Here is a 24892-nt window from a genome sequence, read left to right as displayed (position 1 = left end):
TACATCTTGCTCTTGTACTTTCAACTGATGATAGCCAGATCTCAAATCAATTTTTGAAAAATAGCTAACACCCTGAAGTTGATCGAATAAATCATCGATGCGAGGTAGTGGGTACTTGTTCTTGATAGTCACCTTATTCAGCTCACGATAATCAATGCACATTCGCATCGATCCGTCCTTCTTCTTGACAAACAATACTGGAGCACCCCAGGGAGAGGTACTCGGTCGAATAAAGCCTTTGTCAAGTAATTCCTACAGTTGGATCATCATTTCTTTCATCTCGGCTGGTGCAAGACGATAAGGAGTCTTTGCGATCGGAGCAGCACCGGACACAAGGTCAATTCGGAATTCTACTTGTCTGTCCAGAGGAAGTCCAGGCAGATCATCAGGGAAAACATCAGGATATTAATTAACAATGGGAATATCATTTACAGTTTTATTCTCCTTTCTTGAGATGTCAACAGTACAGGCCAGATAGATAGGACAACCTTTCGATATGAATTTACGAGCTCTCAGGAAAGAGATTATTTTTAAGATTCTTTGTTCACCATAGACATGAATAGGATCTTCCCCTTCAATAGGAATGCGTATCATCTTTTCGTAACACAAGAGTTCTGCATGGTTCTTTGACAACCAATCCATGCCGAGAATAATATCTAAATTGGGCAAGGAGATAGGGATTAGGTTAGCAAGAAATTTATAGCCTTCAATTTCTATGACACAATCCCTATAGATTTTATCAGCAAGTAATGATATACTTCCTGCAGTATCTACGTGAAATGGTTGCGCGAGTGCATAGCAAATAGTTTGAAAAGAATGCGCAAATTTATAAGATACGAAAGAATATGAGGCACCAGAATCAAATAAGATGTGAGCAGGTCTAGAGTTGACAAGAAATGTACCCGTCATGACATTTGGGTCCTCACATGCTTCCTCTGCGGTAATCTGGAATGCACGGCCCTTAGCTTTTGGCACCTCCTCCTTTTTAGCTCGAGTATTCTTTGGTTGTTGGATAGGGACTTGACTTCTTGCTGGTTGTTGAACAGAAGCTTTACTTCCCGTCACTTGGCTGGTAAGAGTAGGGCAAAAACGCTTCTTGTGGCCAGTAATACCACATGCATAACAAGTCACATCCTTCCTTGGGCAAGCTGGCTTGATATGACCTGTTTCTCCACACCCATAATAGACAATGGATTCCTTGTCTATTTTGCATTGACCCGGATGATTCCTTCCACAAAAGCGACATGATGGTGATTGAATAGAAAAGGATTGGGACCTACCACGGCCACGATAAGCACTCTGAGATTGTGCTTGCTTGCTAGAATCAGTTCAAATAGATTGAGCTGGTGGAATAGTGGAAGCAGGAGTAGTTCTTTCAGTACGTGGATGCTTTGGAATAGTAAGAGTGGCACCACGTATTTCTAAGTCATGCTCACGCCTTCGAGCATACTCAACGGCTTTATCGAATGACAGAACATCCCGGTAGACAACGAAATCATGGATTTCGTGTCGTAGTCCCTCCATGAATAACTGAATTTTCTCGTCTTCAGTTGTAATATACTTCGTAGCAAACCTTTCTCTTTGATTAAATTGAGTTTCATACTCATTCACAATCATTCCTCCTTGTTTAAGCTCGAGGAATTCATTCTCCAATCTTCTCCTCATATCTAGAGGACAATACTTCTCTAGCACACGAGTCTTGAAAAATTCCCAGGATAAGTTCTCCTGGTCACATCCATCCAGAGCTTCATATGTTGCTTCCCATCAGATTAAAGCTTCTCCAATGAGCATTGCAGAAGCATAAATAGCCTTGTCTTCATCATCCACATGAGAAACACGAAATACTTCTCGGTGTTCTGAATCCAAGTTAGAACAATTATAGGATTAAGGACACCAGAAAACTCCGTAGCACCAGTACTCTTGAAATCTTTGAACAAGGGACGCTTCACCTTTTCACTTGAAGATTCTTCAGTGACTTTCTATTTTCCTTTATCACCATTCTTTTTGTGTTCTTCGAGAGTTTGCCGAATAACACCGGTAAGTTTACCTAAAAGTCGCTCCTCACGAGGAGATACTGGAGTATTCACTTCCTCGGGTTGAGGATCTCCACCAATATCAGGGGTATAGCTACTTACTTGTTCAGCCATTGATCTGAAATACGGAGTAAGATAGTATTTTAAAATATTAGGGTTTACTATTACCTATTACTTTTACTTATATATTTCCTATGGTTTGTATCCCTATACTTACAATGATTAAGTTAATATACTGAACTTCCTATAGTTTAAGTCTAAATACCAATCCGTGGAATTTAGTTCGCTTAAACTACTGCTCTGATACCATGGTTGAAAGACCCCAACTTTCGTATTTTTGAAAGACCCAAACTTTCATATTTCACATTATCATTACATTGATATAAAGGATTTACAAACTATTGGATACAAACCTTCTATTACAAAGTGTTATATATATTACATAACTATCCAGGATATTGTAATTTATACAAACATAAAAAGTAGTACAAAAGTACTATTACAAACTATTCTACATCTTTCAATAGTATGTAAACATACTAATTATTTATCACCTGCAATTGTTAAACATTGATAGGGTAAGCGGTGACGCTTAGTGAGTTCAAAAATAGATACAATATAATGTTATGCCATATATATACTTCAATGTGGTAAAGCAAAGAAAAAAAACAAGATGTATGTGATATCATGTGACAAGCGTTCATATCAATCAAAGACATTATTCAAAGATATTCTTTTCAATTATTGATATACATCAATAAAGCTTTGGCCCAATTGGCATAGAAGACATGTAATTTCTGATTAACATCTTGTTAGATTTCAGGCTTATAGTCCTGTCTAACCATTTGCCAATGCCATAGAATAGAAGTCATTCTCTTACAGAGACATGCTCTACATGGCCAGAGGCTACGCACCAGTACCAATGTGAATCTAAGTCCTTTCACTGATCACATGGTCAAAGGTATTACAATTGATATAAACATGGTGAATAACACGAGAAAATAACTCAAAATGATAATACATAAAAGCACATAGCACATATAACACATAACATACAATTATTCCTATATATTGAACTCACCTTAAGTTAACCGGGGGTTAAAATAGTAATTTGGACAGCACTTCGGATTTAAATATGCCTTTCTATGTTGAAAACCGGGCTCTGAGAAGGTAGGGCTTCAAAACTGAAAAGATAAAATTTACGGGCTTCTTGGGGGTTTCGGGACGTGTTTCGGGTGCTAAAATTGATTTCGGGGCTTCAGAGAAAGTTAATATGAAGAAAATATGGAAAGAGGGGCTCAAAGTGTCAAATTTTCAAAGTTAGTCGGAAGATCTCGCAGCTTCCTTTATATAGGGCCGAGGTTCGGAAGTCAGCTAAGAAGCGAAGCTCGGTGGCAGCAGCAGAGCGAAGCAGGTGGCGCGAGAGAGAGGCTCGGATGCGAGGTTCGGCTGCGAGACTTGTAGGCGAGGCGTGTCTCGCTCCTACTGGACCTCGGCTTCGGTAAATCACGGCAGAACGCGCGTCGGAAGCAAGCAGCGAAGCAGCTCGGTGGCGAAGCGCACGTCGGATCCGGATTGGCTCGCACCTCGGTGCACTCAGCTCGCGACACGTGAAGCTTCTCGGTTCGGCCACATCTCCGGTGACACTGCTGCTTCGTGCGAGTGACGTGTCCGGGCACTATTCATGCAAATTTTTTCGATTTTTTGTGCCTCGAACTTCTAAAATCCATAACTTTCGCATACGGGCTTCATTTTTGACGTTCTTTATATGCACGCGTAACTAAAATCATGCTCTACAACTTTCGTTTAGACTTCGTCGGCTAATTTTGAATTGAATTTTAATATTATTATTTTTAATAGACCGGGACAGGAAAATCCGTTAAAAATTCATAATTTCTTCATCCGACATCCGTTTTCGTCAGACTTTTTACTGTTGTACTACATATGACGAGACCTTCGATTCTCGTTTAGGATGTATCGGTAAAATATCGCGCGATCTAAAATTCGAGTTTTTAGCTGTCTACTGCGAAGTTGAAACTTCGAAAAATCATAACGTCCTCATACGAAGTCAGATTTTGGCGTTCTTTTTATTGAATTTCTCGGTTTAACGAATACTATGACTTTCATTTAGATTACTAAGGCTAAAAAGTAGTTTATAAAAAACTCACTTTTTACGTCATTCGGCACCGTGTCGGTTTTGTCGCAAATCTTCGGTTCGTCATAACTTCTTCGTTATAACTCGGATTTCGATGAGGTTTTCGCCTACAATTTTCTAACGAGATTCTGTACAACATTAAATAATAAAATTTTAGTTATTTAAAATTTCATATTTTCGCTAAATTTCACTATCTGGCTTTTAATTAGAATTTCATAAGACTTGCAATATTTTCTGAGTGATTCTAAATATAGTTTTACTTCATTTCTATTAAAAACTATTTGTTAGAACTCAACACTTAATTTTACATAATATTTCACAATTTTATTCATTACAAAACACGATTTTAAAACGTGTATGTTACATAATATTACAGGTTCAACTTAAATATAAAATTCAGTTTAACTTAAACAATCCAAAGACTAAATTGTAATCATAAAAAATACTAAACTACATTATTAAAATATCATATTTTACTTCTATTTATAAAATTATGAGTTTAGCTTTTTAAAATATTATAGTTATCTTATTAGTTTAGATATGTTATTGTATCTGAGCAATTGTCTTTTTAAAGTCACAACTTATTGTATAATTTATGATTTTATGCAGAATGTTAAATTATTAATTTCATTATAATGTTAAAAGTTAACTTAAATCAAAATTTCAATTAAACTTGAAAATACAAGAGACTATTCTATGGATAGTTAAAAGTTATAAAAGATAGTTTTAAAATCCTAAATTAACAAAAAAACCATGAAACTATTTTTTAAAATCATTAAGAATTTTCAAATAAGTAACTTAAATATGACTTACAATAAGAATAGTTAAAAGTAATATTATATAAAAATTATAAAGTTATCTTTAAAAAAACAATTTTTGTTGTTTTAAATAATTACAATTAAAGAAACTAACAATATTCAATAAATAAATTTAAAAAAAAAAAATTCAATTTCTGAATGCAAATTAAAATAATTAAGAGTTTTCAAATATGTTACTTAAAATAACTTACAACAACAATAATTAAAGGTAATATTATATACAAAAATTACATTGTTAACTTTAAAATCTAAAACAATGTTTGATTTTTTAAATAATTACAATGATAAAAATTAAAATCTAGACCGAAACAAATTTTTTAAAATTAGTTAATCATAAGAAAAACTATAAATATCATTAAACCAAAAATTATATATAATTTTATTTATTAGTAACCCGCAATTAGAGGTCATTAACGATTAGAATTATAATATTTTAAAAAATGGCTATATTATTATATAATTTAAAACAAACAATGTTTATACCAATTTATGATAAAACTTATTATATAAAAGCTAACAACGTTATATATATATATATATATATATATATATATATATATATATATATATATATATATATATATATATATATATAAAGATTTCAGATATATTATTGCATACTATGCAACGTAGTTTAGCAAATTTAGAGAGTTTAAATAAAGAGTTGATACTTGGTGTAATGTTATTTCCTAATGAAATTGTTCATGAATCATGATTATAGGAATTTTTTGCGGGTAAAGAATTTAAGAATTCATAATTTTCGTAAAAATGAATAAGAGAAACTTGAGAAAGTATGTAATCCATGTTTTTTTGTCAATAACATTCAATATTTGTAATTCGCAAACTGATTGTTGTTATTTAGTTAAACGTTTTTAAAATGGGTTTAACTACAAAAACCAACACTGCCTTCCAATTTTTATTTATTTATTCTATTGCTCTTTAAATATTCAATATTCTAAAATCTTTCAAAATTTTTTGAAAAAGGAACACAAATTAAGTTAGTTTTTTTTTTTAATTATTTAAAATCGTAAAGAACTTCAAAGAAATGTAACTAACTTTATTTATATTATATGGAATAAAACAGTTCTAACAATTTAAAATGTTTTTTGTACTGATTTTAATTTGCAATAACTAAACAAAAAATCAAAGTTAGTATAGTTGGTGGGGCATAAAAATTAGTGTTTGACTTCTTGTTGCATATGGTTAGTGGTTCTCCCTTTTTGACTTAATGTTCCACATGGGTGATGCTGACTTCTGTTTTCTTCATGAACCATGAATTCTTTTGGACAAATTCTGAAGTGGATCATTAGTTGCCTACACCTTCTTAATGGATTTAGTTTGACATAAAATAAATAAAGTGGAATGGTGTGGAAGACCCAATACCACGCTTATGTACATATAAAAGTGAAATGTTTTAAGTATTTATAAATCGTAAGTTGTTGAATACAAATGATTCATATCGTCCAATTTGATAAAAAAAGATTTTAAACTAGATTTTATACTAGTATTTTATACTAGTATTTAAAGTATTCAAAATACAGTAGACATTAATGAAATGGAGAAGCTTTTAAAACATATTGGGAATAACCCAACTGGTAGATGCATAATCTCTAAGTTTGAGGATGAAAAATCCTTGTTGATAACAAAAATTAAAGTATTAATATTGATATCTAACAAATCAATCTGCCGTTTAAAATAAATCAAGATTAGTTTCAACTTTTTGTCAATGCTAGCAATATTTTAGATTGAAATATTACCAAAGATATCTTCACATCAAAACAACTCACCAACGTATTGATAATTACTTGTTTATATACCGAACTTACATGTTTTACAAAATTACTTAAGTTATAATCCAATGGATTTCTTATTAGGCTATGTCACCATATTTCAGTTTGGTACCAATTTAGACATAAATATAATTTGATGGTAACGAATTAAAACATTCATATTTAAATAAACTATCAATTTAGAAATAAATATAATTTGGTAACGAATTAAAACATTCATACTTCAATATTAATGAAATATATTTCATTGCATAATTTGCTATAAACATATTGTATTACATAACTGACCTCAAAATATATTGATTGAGAGATTAACTAAGTAAAAATATTTTAAGTTAATATTAAAAAAATAACTAATAGTTTTAAATGATCAACATTTCTCGAATCGATCATTAAAGACACTTAAATATATATAACTTTATTTATTTATTTGTTTATTTTATGAAAATGTACATTTCAATCCAAAATTTCAGATTTTAAAAAGAAACTCTAAAATTTTAAGAATAAGCACCAAATACAATGAACAATTTAAAATTTTTGTGAAAAATATTTTGGTTTTTTAATAAAAGCATACTAAAGTTAAAATTGTTAAAGTAACATAGTGAATTAAAAGTATAACTTATTTTTTTAAATGGGCAACATTTCTTGGATGGATCCTTAAGGACACTTAATTGTTTTATTTGTTTTTATTTTATTATTATTATATTTAATGAAAATATACATTTCAATCAGGAATTTCAGATTTTAAATAGAAAGCTTCGCAAATTCAAAAATAAGTACGAAATGCAATGAACAATTTAAGAATTTCGTGAAAAATATATTGGGTTTTTAATAAAAGCTAACAAAAGTTAAAGAGTTTGTTAAATGAACATATTGAATTAAAAGTATATATGATACAAGTTCTTAAATCAAACATTTGATTGAAAAAACAATCATATTAGATACTTCAATATTAACATTTCGGAAATGGGATGAGAGATTTTAAAAAACAAAATTTGTGCATATGAGAAAAATATACATCAAATATATATATTTTTTTATTAATATGGAATGTCGAGAACAAGTCTGGAATGAACCATTTAGGATAAAGTGGTGTAACGCCCATATTCGTTAAGTAAATTCCTGCAAGTATTTCATTTGATTTTGGACTAGATGAGAGTACGCTGGGCGTACTCAAGGTACGCATGACATAGTCCCTCTGAATGCACAGATCAGGATAACCCTTACTTATGTTGGATGTACCCATGCTTATGTAGGACATACTCAAGCTAGGGGCAAACCTTAATTTTTAGGGTAAGCACCCTATTTAAATTCATTTAGTCCTTCAAGATCATCACCTTTTCAGCCTCCATTGTCGCTTGAGTCATATCTCGAAATGTTAATCCATTTTCCCTAAAGATTGAGCTTGTGCCAGTGTTCTTGGTGTTTGTGGTGCTTAGAGAAAAAGAAGAAGAGTTGTTATGAAGCAAAGGAGAAGAATAAGCTTGTAGATCCAGAGATTGTGCATCATTTCTAGCCTATTAGAGGTATAAAGTTTGAAACTTGAGCATTCAAATCATAGATCTAAGTAGTTGAAGCCTCATGAGGCGAACTACCCTACACATGATTTAGAGCTAGGGACTGTGGTATTCGCCCTCAAGATTTGATGACATTGCCTCCATGGGGCCTGTTGTACTATCCACACGGATCACAAGATCCTAAGGTATTTGATGGATCAGTCGAATCTAAACATGAGGCAACGTGGGTGATTGGACATGGTAAAGGTTTATGGTTGTGAGATCCTTTATCACCCATGGAAGCCCAATGTGGTAGTCGATGCTCTTAGTTGCAAGATAGTCACGACTTTGATTAGGGAAATATCTTTGAGGACGATAGTGACTACACTTTTGGAGCAAATTCAAGAGGCTCAGGTGAAGGCTATGAAGGAAGAGTACCGAAAGACTAAGCGCAATGTAGTTAAGGTGGCTTCCTTTAATTACGATAGCCGAGGGTTATTGACTCTCCATCGGAGGGTGTGGGTTCCTTATTAGGGTGGTACGCGACAAGTAAATGATGAAGGAGGCGCATAAGTCGAGGTTTTCTATTCATCTTGGCGCAAAAAAGATGTATAAAGATCTCTGTCCCGATTATTGGTGGCCATGTATGAAGCAGGATGTAGCTTGGTATGTAGAGAGGTGCTTGACTTGTAGGAAAGTCAAGGACGAACATCAGTGACCTCACGGAAAGATGCAGTCGTTAGACATTCTCATATGGAAATAGGAAGAGATTCCGATGGATTTCATTACGAAGTTGCCTTGGAAAACATGTGGGGTGGATTCGATATGGGTTATCGTGGATCAATTGACCAAGGTGTGTACTTTATTCTGATCCATGAGAGGATTTTGACAGAAAAGTTGGACAATATCTATATCAGGGAGGTTGTAGCACTACATGGGGTGCTGATTTCTATAGTATCCGACATAGATGTTCGACAACCTTCCAGGTTTTGGAAGAGGTTCCACGAGGAACTGGGTACTTGTCTTCATTTCAGAACGTCCTTTCACCCATAGACCGATGGTTAGAGTGCGCGGACCATCCAGACAATGGAGGATACGTTGAGGGCATGTGTTATGGATTTCGACGGTAGTTAGGATACATATCTTTTGTTGGAGGAGTTTTTGTATAAAAAAAATTATCATGTCAGCATCGATCGACATCCTTTTGAGATGCTCTACGAGAGGAAGTGTAGGACCCCTATATGTTGGGGCGAGGTGGTACTCAAGACGATTGTGATGATTCAATAGGTTCGTGGTAGACTGCAGCAACACATAATCAATAGAAGAGCTATGCCGATAAGTGTCGACCAGATCTAGAGTTTCACGTTGGAGATATAGTTCTCCTGAAGGTTTCGCCTTGGAAATGTATCATCCGATTCAAGAAGAAGAGCAAATTGGTCCCCAGGTACATTGGTCCTTTTAGGGTTTTGGCCCGGGTGGGTCGGGTGGCTTATCACCTGGATCATCCAAAGGAGCTTAGTCAGATTCACAGTACTTTTCACGTCTCTCAACAATGAAAATGTTTGGTTGATGATTCTGCAATGGTTCCATTGGAAGACATTAAGGTGGATGAGTGCCTGAATTATATCAAGAGACCGGTAGTGATCCTTTACCGGAAGACAAAAACCTTGAGGAACAAGGTTATTGAGTTGGTAAAAGCATAGTGGCAACACCGCAAGGGTTTTGAGTGGATGTGGGAGCCAGAGGAAGAAATGAGGGAACATTATCCTGAGTTATTTGTAACACTGGACTTTGAGGACGAAGTTTGATTCAAGTGGGGGAGAGTTGTAACGCCTAGATTCACCAGGTAAATTCTTACAAGTATTTCATTTGATTTTGGACCAGATCAGAGTCTGTTGGGCGTACTCAAGGTACGCATGGTGTACACCCTCTCCATGCGCACATCGAGATAACCCTTATGTATGTTGGGTGTACCGATGCGTACTATAACATTCAATTCCATGTATTTTCCTCTTTGTTCCTTGAAGTTTAAAATATATTGCGAAAATGGTCCCCTCGTAAGTTGGGCGTACATTTTGGTACGCTTAGCGTAAAAGTATACCTTGGATCGTGAAGCTTAGCCACTTATGCTGAGCATACGTGGTGTACGCAGGGCGTATGCGGCCAAAGTCTAAACCCTAATTTTTAGGTCATGAGCCTTAATAAGCATCGTTATGGCCTTGGGGAACTCACTCTCATCAGCCTACACTGCTATTCACGTCCCATTAACCCGGGTTTACCATTTTTAGTGACTCTTGAGCGTAGAAGTGACTTTTGTGGCATTTTAGTGAGTTTTCAAGAAAAAGAACTTGGAGATCAATCATTTGTTGTGTAACACCCCAATTTTCCAATAAAAAATTTTATTTTTGAGTAATGAACTCATTTCCATAAAACATAAAATTCCAATCAAATTTGTTTTCAAAATCAATAACATCAAACAATTTATTTATAATATCAGAGTATCCCCAACAAAACGTCAGAGATTGCATGTTGCGCCATCACACCGGGCTCTTGCCCTTAGATCCTGAAGTACCTGAAACAACCAACAAACTGTAAGCTAATGCTTCGTGAGTTCCCCATAACATACCCCACACAATCCACATAATCACATAAACCATCTCAACCATACAAGCTATATAAGTCATACATATAAACATATAAAGATGCCATGGAAACCCTCTAGGGTCTTACACCAGGTGCCACTGGAACCCCCACGTGGTCTTAACCCACTGCCATGGGAACCCCCACATGGTCTTAATTACCTTCCATGGGAACCCCCACATGGTTTTAGCTAACCAAATAAATGTCATATAAGCTAAACATGCAAACATACTAGGATGTCATGGAAACCCCCAAGGTCTTACACCGAATGCCATGGGAACCCTCGCATGGTCTTATTCCACTGCCACGGGAACCCCCTGGGGTCTTCTATGCGAGTATCACAAGGACAACTACCATATCACATGATCAACTAGAGTTCCACATAATACATAATGGGATGACCTTATTGCCTTCGACCCATTGGTATGGTGAGGAGACTCACCTCAAATGCAAACTATAGCTGAGTAGGTCCAAATGCCCAGTCTCAACTCTACCACCTCCTTAGTAATAATCTATTCCTTAGGTATAACCTAACCCTTCAAATCCCTTAAAAGTCAACCCTAGTCAAGGTCAAAGTCAAAGTCAATGCTCCGATTTGACTTGACTCGTCGAGTTATCCCTGTAACTCGTCAAGTCCATCCCAAAGCCACAATCACAAGATTGCGATCTAACTCGTCAAGTACTCTTACAACTCATCGAGTTCCTTCATTTTCTAACAGAATCGTGGTAACTCCAACCCAAATCGTTAAGTTCCCCTGTGAACTCTTCGAGTTCTCTAGTCTGTCAACCCACTTAATGCATTAAGCCCTTTTTCTTGAATCCAAAGGTTTAAGTTTCCAAATTTACCCCCAAAGATCATCTTATAAGCTTTAGACCCAAACCCTAGCTCCTTTGAGGAGGGTCTTGACTCATTAAGCCTCAAACCCTTACTTTAACTTTTCATATTACAAATCTGAGATCCTAAGGTGGCTTAATCACATACAGTTTCAAACTTTACATCCATGCATGCTAGAAACACCCTCTAAGGTTCGTTTTTGGCTTCATAATAGACATATAACATGAATGAGACATGGAGGTTATTAAAGTTTGCAACTTTAATCCTCTAGAGGTCTTATAGAGGCTAGATATACACTCTCAAGCTCTGGAAAACTCTTTTCTTTGGACATGAAATCCAAAGTCCCAAAACCAAGATCTAAACTACAAAAGATGAGATCTAAAGAGCTACATGTCAAGGTTGAGACTTTATACCTCCAAGATGCAACTTTTGATGTAGAGTTTCTGGATCCAAGATCACCCTCCAAGCTTGATACTTATCTCTTCTAAAACTTCCTTCAAATATCTCAAAAATTACTTAAACACTCACAAAACTCAATGAACAATAAGGAAAGCGATTCTAGGGTCTTCTTTGAGCAAGGGGGGTGGTAAGGAGGCCATCCCTAGGAGTTAGTGTTCTTTATATAGGGTACAATGCCTAAAAATTAGGGTTTTCATTTCCAGCGTCAACTCGTCGAGTTGGGCTCCTCAACTCATCGAGTAGGTCCTTCAATCTACACAGCTGGAAATCTCTCTACTCGTCGAGTTAGAGCCTCCCAACTCATCGAGTTTCTTCCAATATTTAAAAATAATTAGTGCTAATTCATACCTGAACAAGGTGTTACATGTTAAGGTTGAGCTTCTAGATCCAGAGTCTACATCAACTTAGGAAGCTTTTGAACGTAAAAAGTTCTTATCTTAATGATTTATTTTGGTTGTTAGTGTTTAGGGCTTGTTTATGTGTTCATTTTGGTCCCATGGGTTCTTTTTTTGAGGTTGGCCAACTCCAGAAGTTAGAATTGTTAGATCTTAGTCCCTTCGAGGCGTTAGATGCATAAAAATGTCATCTTGGTGATTGATACGAGTCCACACATAAATGTAAGTCCTTAATGTGAGCCTTGTTGGATAAAAGTTGATGTTGGATTCCATTAAGACATGCTAAGGCATAAATTTGCCAACTTTATGTATTAGAACCCCATAATGATCGAGATTTGACAGTTGGATTGTACAACTATAAGGATTAAACACCAAATGGGTTAAGGTGGTAAACAACTCAGTTTGGTGCGCGTACCAAGGGGCATGCAACACGTGCTAACAAGCGAACATGTACACCGAGTGTATATAGTGTACACCTTTTAGTGGGCTTTTGGACTTCAGTTGGGACTTAGACATGTGGGCCTTAACTAATTTTTGGGCTTTGGCCTATTTTGAGGTGGGCCTCATAATTCTGTTTGTGGGCCTTAAGTGGTATGAGTTGGGCCTCTTTAGGCCTTAGGGCCTATTATTTTGTTATCGGCCAAGGTTGGTTAGGCCCATTATGGGTAAGGTAAATGGGACCTTATCTTAGGAGTTTAGATTTGGGATTTAGGCCATGGTTATGGTTTTAACCTAATTCTAATTAGGGTAATTTGTGTATGTTCAGTGTAGGATCTTCCGGATCAGTAGCCAAGCAGTTAGTATTTATCAGCAGTTTGAGTTGAGTTTTCTCACTATATCCATTAGTTGAAGGCAATAATGTCGGCTCATTATTCTTTATGTGGAATGTTAGTTGTCTCTGTGATGCTTGCATGAAAGGCCATGATCTAGCCCCTGGTAGTTGTTTGAAAGACCAGCATCTGACCCTTGGCACTTGTATGTAAGATCAGGATTTGGCTCTCGACATTACAAGGAAAGACCATGGGGTAGCCCATGACACATTTATGTAAGACCGGGATTTCGCCCTCGACATTGCAAGGAAAGTCCATGAGGGTAGCCCATGGCACTTGTATGATTTGGTATGTGGTATTTTGGGAAACTCACTAAGCTTTTGTTTACAGTTTATATTTGTGATTTTCACGTACTTCGGGTACTAAAGGGAAGGGCCCGACATGATGTCACGACATTTATTCCTCACTATTTTTGTACTTTTGATATTGTACTCTAATGATTGGTATTATTGATTAGGTAATGGTTTTGGAACTATGCGATGGTTGTAACTCTGGTTTTTAAAATGAAAATTTTTATCCTGGTTTTTAGGCTATTATAAGTTGGTGTCAGAGCCTTGGTTTGACGGATTCGGGCACACTTTCGCGTGGGTCAGAACTCAAATTCAGGAAATGATAATCATTTCAAAAGAAAAAGAAATTGAATTTTTGAAAAATATTATTTTAAGTAAAAGGGGAGAGTGTATGCATGCAATCAACCAAGCTCAAGTAAGTATTTCCCAAGTTACCCATACTTATGTATTGTGATTAGAGTGCTTGATATGTAAACTACATGCTAGATTAGGGCTAAGGATACCTTCAAGAATCATATGATAGAACTGCCGTATTTGCATGATGCTTTATAGCTCAATAGTATTTGATGCGATGTATAACTTGGAATTGATATCGGTTCAGTTATTTGCTATGTGTATGCTTTCAAAGTTGTATATCCGTAGGATTTTATAGCTCCAAAATGATCAATTTATCCTCATTTGATGTTTCTTGTTTGGTTGTGGACTTATGATAGAATCTTCATTCGACAATCTATGTGATCCTACTTTGTGTATAACTCACATGCATAAGGCAACCATCGATGTTGATTAAAGTTCTTTGTATTGCTAGTCGTTAGAGTAGAGTGTTCCTATAAAAGTCTAGGATATATATGTTATGTAAAATATGTTGTTCTTGGTTATGGTAAGGTAACTTAGAGGAATCAGAATTTACCTTGAGGAAGGTATAGGTAGGTGTGGAAGTTAGTATTGGGCCCGTACTACTCGAAACACATGAGTTGTACCTGAGATAAGTGTATATTTAGGGATTCTAAGGGTACCTGTGTGTTGCGAGTTTCCCTCGAGTGTTGTCTGATTGTTTATAACTTGTGTTTCAGTTTGAGTATTATGGTTATTCATTTGGGATCAGGAAGTACTGGTTCTGGCTCTGGATTAGGTTCAGGTTTTGGCTCTAGCTCAGAACTGATTGTTAAGAGCCTGCGTGAGCTTATTGTAGTCGAGGTTACTTGCGGTATTTTTGACCCTACCCCCGTGATCTTTGGTACCATCAAGGAGGGAATTCTAGAGCTCATGGAGGAGTGGCTTAGGTTTTTTCAAGTTGAGATTGTTGCAGGGCTGGCTAGGGCGTGGACTCCCTCATTTCTGGAGTTCAAGGCGTGTGGAGCGCCTGAGTTCATTGTGGTTAAGGACCCCATCACTAGCCGACAATGGACCGCTAACATGGAGAATCATTGCACAAGCTTTTTCCCTGAAGGGGTTAAATATGGGATTCATGTCCTTCTTACTGAAGGAAAGAGGATAGGACTAGTGGGAGGATGTTAACCCAGCCAAGGGGACACAAGGGGTGGTAGAGATGTCATGGGGGGACTTTGTTCATAGATTCCAAAGGGAGTTTAGACCAGCTATAGAGGTGCAATAGCTGGCGAGGGAGTTCCAGGACCTTCACCAAACTATAGAGACTGTGACTGAGATCACTGCCAAATTTAGGGAGAGGGCATTGTTTGTCCCATAGTACGCTGCTGATGAGGAGATGAGGAAGATGAGATATCACACTAGAATGAGGAATGACATTAGGGAGTTTGTAAGCTTCTCGTGGTGTAAGACCCTAAGTGACATGAATGAGAAGGCCCACGAGCGGGAGATTGAGTTGGAGCTCCAGCCGAAGCGAAAGCCAAAGCAGGTTCAGACAATTGTGGGTCAGGCCAAGAGACCCAATACATCTGATACCCAGACCAGAGGCCAACAAGGTCGGAGCTGTTATGCCAACTACGACAAGCCGCACAATGGAGCTTGCCGAGTAGCAGGTTCAAGCCATTTCAGTTGTGGACAGTCGGGCCACCTGAGTAGGGATTGAACTAAGAAGGCTCTAAATTTATTTCATTGCAATCAGACTAGCCATAAAAAGGATGATTCTTCGAGACTGACTAGGGGAGAATTAGTGGTGCCTGCGCCAACCACCTTGTGGATTACGGATGGCTGCCAGGGCAAGGTGGAGGTCATGGTGGTAAAAAGCAGGGCTTTTCAGTTGACCACCGATGAGGCCCGTGCAACATCGGATGTAGTTATTGTTATGTGTTCTAACCCTATCTTTTACAATTCCCTTTGTTTATGCTTATCTTTAGTATGGTTTTGTAAAGGGACCTTTTTGGTCAATGGTTTGTCTGCTCATGTTCTGTTTGATTCGGGTCTACTTGATTCTTTGTATTTCTTGAGCTCAGCAAGAAGTTTCGAAATGCTCCAGGGACTTTGGATTCCCCTCTGGAGATGGAAATTGCAAATGACTATACGGTGAGTGCTTAGAGGGTTTCCCGTGGGTGTAACCTAAACATGTTTAGCGAGAGGTTCTCTATTGAGCTGGTGTCGATCCCTTTGAGAGGACAGAAAGTTATTATTCGGATGAATTGGTTGGGCTCCAATGGGGTGGTTATTAAATACGAGTGACAGTTGGTGAGGGTTTGAACCCCAAGCGGGGGAGTACTGTTTATTACTATTAAGAGAGATTCTCATCGGTTAACTCTCTTTTCAGCTGTGAGGGCCAGGAGATATTTGTAATAGGGTTGTTCTGGGTTCTTAACTTATGTTTCTGATGTGTGGGTTATGGCCACAACAATGTTAATTAGGGTACCTATGTACGAGATTTTCCTGATGTTTTCCTTGAGGATTTTCCGAGAGTGCCTCCCAAGAGGCAAATTATGGACTCCATTAAAAAACATTTAGATCAAGAATTAACTAACAAACAATTTGCAAATAATTCCTATGATCTACCAAAACTCATAAGTGTATGAACAATCATGTTAATGTTGGATTAGTGTCTATGTCCATAACTATTTTGGTATGTACTTGACCCGATGGTGCATGGTCCTTTTGGGTTGCCTTCACCAAAGCAACTTGATAGGATGAATTATGGAGAGAAAGGATTAAATATGATTTATTAATATATTATGGGAATAATATATTAAAGGAGAAATCATATTGTTTAATTAATATTAGTCAATAATTAATTGGTAATTAGTTTTGTGACTAAAAGAGATTAATTAAACTTAAGGGACTGGAATTGTAATTATAAGATAATTGCAATTTGGGCCATGGATTGCCTTGTATTAAGGGATGGACGAATTCTAATGGGAAACCCATGAGGAAATCATCCATGGGCTTAATAAAAGGAGTCTATGGGTTGCTTAGGGCTTAAGCATCCAAATTAGGGTTTCCTTGTTAGGTAACCCTAATAGCCCAACTATATAAAGACCCCTTAAGGCTCAAAAAACGTGGCTAATGTTCTTGTAAGGGTTTACACACGTTTTTGGCAGCCTCCAACCTCTCTCCTCTTCATCCTCTTGCTTATGGTGTTTGTGAGCCATTAGAGGAGTGACACTTGTGACTCTAAGCCTTCCAAAGTTAATACAAGGAGATTTGGGATTGTTATTGCTACATAACAATCAAGGTAACACTATAAACTTATTCTCATGTTAATATGATTATATGTATGCTAGAATTAGGGTTTATAGTCTTGGATTCAAAGCATGTACAATAGAGAAACCTAGATCCAAGCATTAGGGTTTGTATGAGCACATAGGATGTCTTATGACTAAAACCCATCAGTGGTATCAGAGCCTAGCTTGGTTTCAATTGTATTGATGCATTGTATAACTGGAAAATCGTTTTTTGGGCTTTATGGCTGAGGAACTCGGCGAGTACCGCAGTGTACTCGGCGAGTAGACCTCAACTCGGCGAGTACAGTGTGGTACTCGGCGAGTTCGAGCGTCAGATAATGCTTATCTCGGGATTTCTTGCTGTTTTTGCATTTGGATAGTTACCTTATCATGTTAGATCAATATAAATCCGATTTTATGATATATATGACTATATTCTTGATCTAATTAAAGATAATTATCAATTAACAAGATAATCGTTTCCTTATAAGATAATTGATTAATTATTTTGAGTAAATTGATAAATTGTTAAATAAATCAAATATGATAATTATGTGATTAAATGTTAATTTAAAATTATTTGTTATTTGATCCTTGTTGTTATGAAAGGTTTCATATTTTCCCCTTTAGGTTTTATAGTTTAAATTTGAACCCAAAAGTTTTGAAGTTTTGAAATTTAAATAGTTAAAACCCTAATGTTTTGAAAAAGGTTTCAAAACTTGCCCTCAAGTTTTGGAATTTAAAAGTTGATTAAAAGGTTTAATTAGAAATGTTAAATTCTAAAACCCTAGTAAAGTTTTGAAAAGTTCAAATCACACCCTTATGGTTTTATTAATTAATTAAGGAGTATAATTAAAAGAGGTTTAATAAATCCATAAAAGTTTAGGTTAACCTTTTAATTGAATTAAAAGTGTAATTGTTAGAGTTAACCATATAGTATTTTAAAAGTATAAAATACACTGTATACTATATATAACATTAAAAGTCTAACATTATATATATATGTATGAGTAAAAGTCAGTCTTACCATTAGTAGGCCTCATTCACGAAGCTGGTCTATAAGGGGTGTTTAAGGAAATTGCCTATAAAATGGCGATTGAATGGGTATCCACTCTTACCCACCGCACTCTTGACTAGTGGAGGGTCGTTAGCCGAACGGGTAGGATAGGACGAAACCTTCCATTATAAGTATAATGAAATACAAAGTAACTAAATGTTTTTCAAATTCCCAATCTTAGTTACTTAGGCAAAAGTGAATTGATGCAATTCCCTGAAATTACACTTTGTGCCCTTGCGAAGACGTTAGTGGAGCGTGTGTGGTTTACCGGCACACTAAATGGTTCTAAGCAAAGGTAGAAAAGGGTGACTCAATGTTTGTCATAGTTCGGTGGAGCGTGTGTGGTTTACCGGCACATCGAATAGGTGATTGTAACATGTGAGGGCACCATGTAGTTTGCATGGTTATTCACACCCGCTTTGTGATCCTCGGCATCCCAGTCACAAATTAGAGGGGCATATTGAGATTTAAACATGCCATTGAAATGTTCAATGAATCTCAAAGGATCTAGGAGTTTTCATAGATTTAAAACTTAAATTTCTTTTTCGTTTTTCATGGTGGAAATTAGTGAATCGTCATTCACTTACCTTCAAATGTTCTGCAATTTGGGTTACGACATCCCTCTCCCGAGTTGTAGAATATTGTGTTGGGTCTTAGCCTTGGAATTTCATTTGGGTGATTTACCAAGGAATCAATCAATCAAATAACTTGAATTCGTTTTTCTCCCGATGTCAAAGTTCGACAACTATGGTCTTCTCAAATCCCGTGGAACAAGCATTCCACATGAAGATGATATTCCACGATTCGATCAAGAAATCATGCTTCACTTCCTCCCCCTCCTCCAATTATTCTCCCTAACCCACAAGATTGTAAAATTGAAAGGTTCAATATCACTCAAGCCCTTTTGGCAAGTAAACATAAAGAGGGCAAGTCAGTGTGTGCACACGTCTTAGGGATGAAGTCACACATTGATAGATTAAGAATGATGGGATCCGTTGTCGGTGAAGTGATGGCTGTTGATTGGGTTCTTCAGTCACTTCCTAACTCATATAGTGAGTTCGTAAGAGAGTACTATATGATGAACCGCGACGTGACCCTTATAGATCTCACCTATATGCTTGTTGCTGCTGAATCAGAAATGGTTTGGCGCAATAGAAAAGCAAAGTTGATTGGTGAATCTGCCTTCAAGACCTCTATGGATATAGACAATGGCAATGAAAGACATGCAATGATCAAAAAGTTTGATCATAAGAGAAAGGCGATGTCTGAAGTAGTTCCATGTGTTGTTCCAAAAGAGTCAATTTGCTTTTATTGCCAAGAGAAGGGGCATTGGAGACGAAGTTGCCCTATTTACCTAAGAGATCTAAGAGATGGGAGAGTCAAAAGTATGACTACGCTTTAGGTAAGAATCCACTATCTAACTCCATTAAGTTCCTATTCATTGATTCTTAATACATGATGTGATAAGATTGCATTTGAATGTTTTGAAGGATCGGTGAAAAGAAAGGAAGCTTGATAAGAGAGCAAGATGAATCTAATCACAAGAGATGGATCTCGATCTCATGGACTTGAAGATTGGATTTTGAGCTTAGATAGTTATGATAGAGTTGTTAGAAATTTTCTTTTTACATAGTTTTCAATAGATTTTTGCATTGTAAGGACAAATGTTTTTCCGCTGCTTTTATAAATAAAACAAATTTTGTTTAACTTATTTATTTGTTTACTTCCTTGCAATGAAATTGTTATGAAAATTGATGCTTGCATATTTCTACAACGAATGGATATGATTCTTAGTTGTGTTATTTATGGAAATGTCAGGAATTTACCAAATAGGGAGAGTTTCTCATCGCCCAAGTTTCAATTGGACAGAAACTTGGAATCATGCAACGTGGATTCACGATGAATGAGAAATTACATATTTGGAAATTAGCCTAATTCATTGACAAAGTGTCAAGTGAAGGACTAGGAGATCGAGTACACAAAGTTGTGTGTTGATCAAGTTCACCATAAGAGTAACAAAGATATTCGTCATGATTTACTAAAGGTTTAGTAAATATGATTATGCTTATAAGATTAAGTGTAATTCTGAATTGATTGAAAATGTTTAAATCAATAGCAGAACGAATAAGACGAGTCAAGTAGGCAGAAAGATAAAAGTTTCTCCATTCTAAGAAGAAGGGAGAGTACCTTTTATGCTTTATGATAGGTCTTAATGATTAAGAACCATATCTCAATTGATCCTCTAAGTGAGTCTTGGTACAATTGTATGTCCAAGAAGAGGGATCAAAGATTGAAGAAATGGTCAAATCAAGAAGTCAATCATACTTCGTTCCAAAACAAGTCTTAAAGTCAAGATTGTGACATGTGAGTGAATAGTATTAAGAAGGTTTATAACATTCATCAATTGTGGAAAGTTGTGATGTCTTGGACACGACAAAGACCAACTAAGACCAAAATTATGAAGTGTTTTGTTTTGATATAAGCTACACTAACTCTTGAATATTTGTTTATCAAAAAATGTTTTGATAAGAGAATCGTATATATCAAGGAGTCAGTGGGAGTCTTAATAGTCTTGAAAAGTTTCAAGAACAAATCAAATAAGCCTTATTGATCATCACTAGCACACGAGTTGAGGTTTACAACCTATCGTGAAGACATTATTTTGTTTCTGTGCCAATCCAATCGAGTTAATTATGCATGTGAGTCCTATGAGTTCTCATTTGAATGCATAAAAGGCAAGGACCTTGATCAATGGAAAGTACATTGATAGGAAAAGGTGAGCTACTTAACTACTTGGAAGATGTGGTGGGTAGCTGTGCTACCATAAGGCAAGAAATCAAGATTAAGCATGTTCGATCCATATGAGTTTGAATTTGTCGTAAACTTTGGTTTTAACAAATTCACATGGATAGGAACACATACACCGTTTAAATCTAAGTGTCATAAGATTTCCTCCTTCATGAAAATGATTGTGAGAAAATGCTTTCACTAAGAAAGATTTTAAAAGATAGTGATTGTAAAATTGCATTCTTGAATTTGATCATGGTTACGACATCCCTTTCCATAATTTGAATTGTGAGGTTTGGCAATTAGTCTTAATTGTTAAGACACACATATGAACTATCTAAGGCAAAAGTGTATAAGTTCAAGAAGCCTTGATAAAAGATTATCAAAGCACTAAGTATTAGAAACATGAACTTAAGAAATTCAATAAGTATTGTTTTTCTGAAAGTTAAGATGTTTATGAATACATGTCGAAGCTAGTGGGAGCATAAGTGTTATGTTTCATAATAATCATCATGATAGTGGGAGCATAAATGTTATGATTGTATGATTATTAAGGCAAGTATTGCATAGTTGGCAATATTAATTATAGAAAACAAGAGTCATACTTTGCAAAGTTGTAAGAGTTGAAAGGTTGTTTTGCTATAATTAAGGGAGAGAATATTATGCTTCATTTCAAATCTAAAGGATTAGGTTGTGGAATGTTAATAAATTTAGTCAAAGGTACATAGTGTGTTCTTAAAATTTCGATTATGATTACGGAATTCCTCTTCACAATTCGAATTTTGAGAACATAGAAAACAAAACATTGTGCGTCGTGTCCCATACGCTTCGAGTATAGGATCGATTGCAAATGATTTAATGTTTGACCATTCTAAAATTTTCCAAATGTCTAGTGAATTTAGAGGGAAAAGGGACTAGAATTGGTTTTGACTAAAATAATTAAACAACTATCAAAGGACAATCCAAAGTTCGACGAGGATTGGTCGCTTGTGAGTAGTTGGAAGTATAGTATTGGAAATTATGGAAATGTTTCCATATTGAATGGACAATATCGACCTAATTACGAATAGATAAGATTCTATTAAGAATGAGTTGTCATATGGAAAATATGGAAGCGTGTCCATATTGGGAAGTAAATATTTAAAATCTATGTCTAGATTAGAAACTTTTATGCAAAAGGATGTTCAAAGGAATGTACTTTGAGAGAGAGACATCATATCTAAGGAATTGTCTTGTAACAATCTATGTTAGAGGAATTTGTAATATCATTGGCAATAGTCTTTGAGACTTTGGTGTAGTGACATTACAAAAGGATCGTTGCATAAAGTGTTAGAATCTAGTATATTCTATAAGTAACAAGAATTTGATATTCTTACACTTAAGAAAATGGATTTGGAGTTGTGAAATGAGAATGATTGGAAATGTGTTCAATTTGTCTATTTCACAAAAGTAAGAACCATAGGTAAACATTGTGTGCATGCTAGGAGCATGGGACAAGTGTAATAATTCAAGTAAAAAGTTGATTACCCGAAACGACAAATAATGAGTAATCGATATGGTGATAAATAAAACGTGTTTTGTTTATACTCAAAGGTTTGAGGCCATATGGGATTAGTATTATTCTTGTGTTTCACCTTGCATGTTTTGACTTCCAAAATAATTGAGTTTATTAAGAATAATCGAATTATTCAAACGGGCCACAGTCGTTCATATGTTGGAAGTAGATATGAATGAAGATTGTCATGAATTGGTGTGTGGATTGTCTAGAAGAGTATTAGACATAAGAAAATGTTTGCTGCAACGTTCATGAGTGCTTATGAATATGATTTGAGCATTGGATTAAACCCACGCTCACTTGGATCACTCCATGAATTGTATTACGAGTGATTGGTGAGACGATAACATCTTATATTCTTGAAACCGAGATGTGTGAGTTGTATCTTGCTAATCGGTTGCACATTGATAATATGTAAACGCACTAGTAACTTGGTGTTATAAAACATATTGTTGTGTGTGATTTGGTTGGTGAGTGCAAGCAAGCATTGTATCAAAGTTTATCCGTTCCTTTTATCCAAAGTAGGATAGAAGCGATATCTTTTGGGCCCCTCGATGGTTTAGTTATGACATACGTAAATGCTCGGCCGGGCTAGGGCTAATTTGATTTGTTCAATTAGTCTGTCGTCATAAATCAGAAATCAAGAAGTAGTACAAAGAGAATGATTAGAAATCATATCTCAGACGATATCAAGAATGGAGGAATATATGATCCCTTATCTAAGGACACGCGTATCTGATAGGATCAGAGTTGACAGTGGCTTTGGAAAGCTACGATTGCAGATCGGGATCTGAAGTCATACGCAGAATAGTTGTTAGACTTATCCAAGTGGGAGACTGTTGGATTAGTGTCTAAGTCCATAACTATTTTGGTATGTACTTGACCCGATGGTGCATGGTCCTTTTGGGTTGCCTTCACCAAAGCAACTTGATAGGATGAATTATGGAGAGAAAGGATTAAATATGATTTATTAATATATTATGGGAATAATATATTAAAGGAGAAATCATATTGTTTAATTAATATTAGTCAATAATTAATTGGTAATTAGTTTTGTGACTAAAAGAGATTAATTAAACTTAAGGGACTGGAATTGTAATTATAAGATAATTGCAATTTGGGCCATGGATTGCCTTTTATTAAGGGATGGACGAATTCTAATGGGAAACCCATGAGGAAATCGTCCATGGGCTTAATAAAAGGAGTCTATGGGTTGCTTAGGGCTTAAGCATCCAAATTAGGGTTTCCTTGTTAGATAACCCTAATAGCCCAACTATATAAAGACCCCTTAAGGCTCAAAAAACATGGCTAATGTTCTTGTAAGGGTTTACACACCTTTTTGGCAGCCTCCAACCTCTCTCCTCTTCATCCTCTTGCTTATGGTGTTTGTGAGCCATTAGAGGAGTGACACTTGTGACTCTAAGCCTTCCAAAGTTAATACAAGGAGATTTGGGATTGTTATTGCTACATAACAATCAAGGTAACACTATAAACTTATTCTCATGTTAATATGATTATATGTATGCTAGAATTAGGGTTTATAGTCTTGGATTCAAATCATGTACAATAGAGAAACCTAGATCCAAGCATTAGGGTTTGTATGAGCACATAGGATGTCTTATGACTAAAACCCATCAGTTAACACTTTCAACAATCATATAAACACATATAAAACTTGAAAATTTGATAATAACCTCAAAATTGGTTTACAATAATCATTACCACATCAAAAACAGGTTTTGTAAGTCCAAAACAGTTGAAGGTAATGATTCTAGACCAATTTTAGCACCAAAACTCGAAAAATCTGCACTCTGGCCTGCCAACTCGTCGAGTGCATGAACTGACTCGTCGAGTTGGTTGAATATATGCATAGACTCGTCGAGTTCCATGAGGGACTCGGCGAGTCAATTGGGAAGAGAGTAGAATTTCAACATTTTTCAGCAATTTGCATCAAGTATAAATAAAGCAAGCCTAGGCTCTGATACCACTGATGTGTTTTAAGCATTCTAACACTCCTATGGTGTACATGCAACCCTATAAAACTTGGATCTATTTTTTTTCTCTATTACATATGCAAATATTCAATATTCTAAGGTTTCATCCTAACTAGCATAATATGAAGTATA

Source organism: Lactuca saligna, chromosome 8, assembly GCF_052625555.1.
Source record: "Lactuca saligna cultivar CGN05327 chromosome 8, ASM5262555v1, whole genome shotgun sequence".
NCBI classification, from domain to species: domain Eukaryota; kingdom Viridiplantae; phylum Streptophyta; class Magnoliopsida; order Asterales; family Asteraceae; genus Lactuca; species Lactuca saligna.
The sequence above is the reverse complement of the archived record's forward strand: the minus strand, read 5'-3'. Positions refer to the sequence as shown.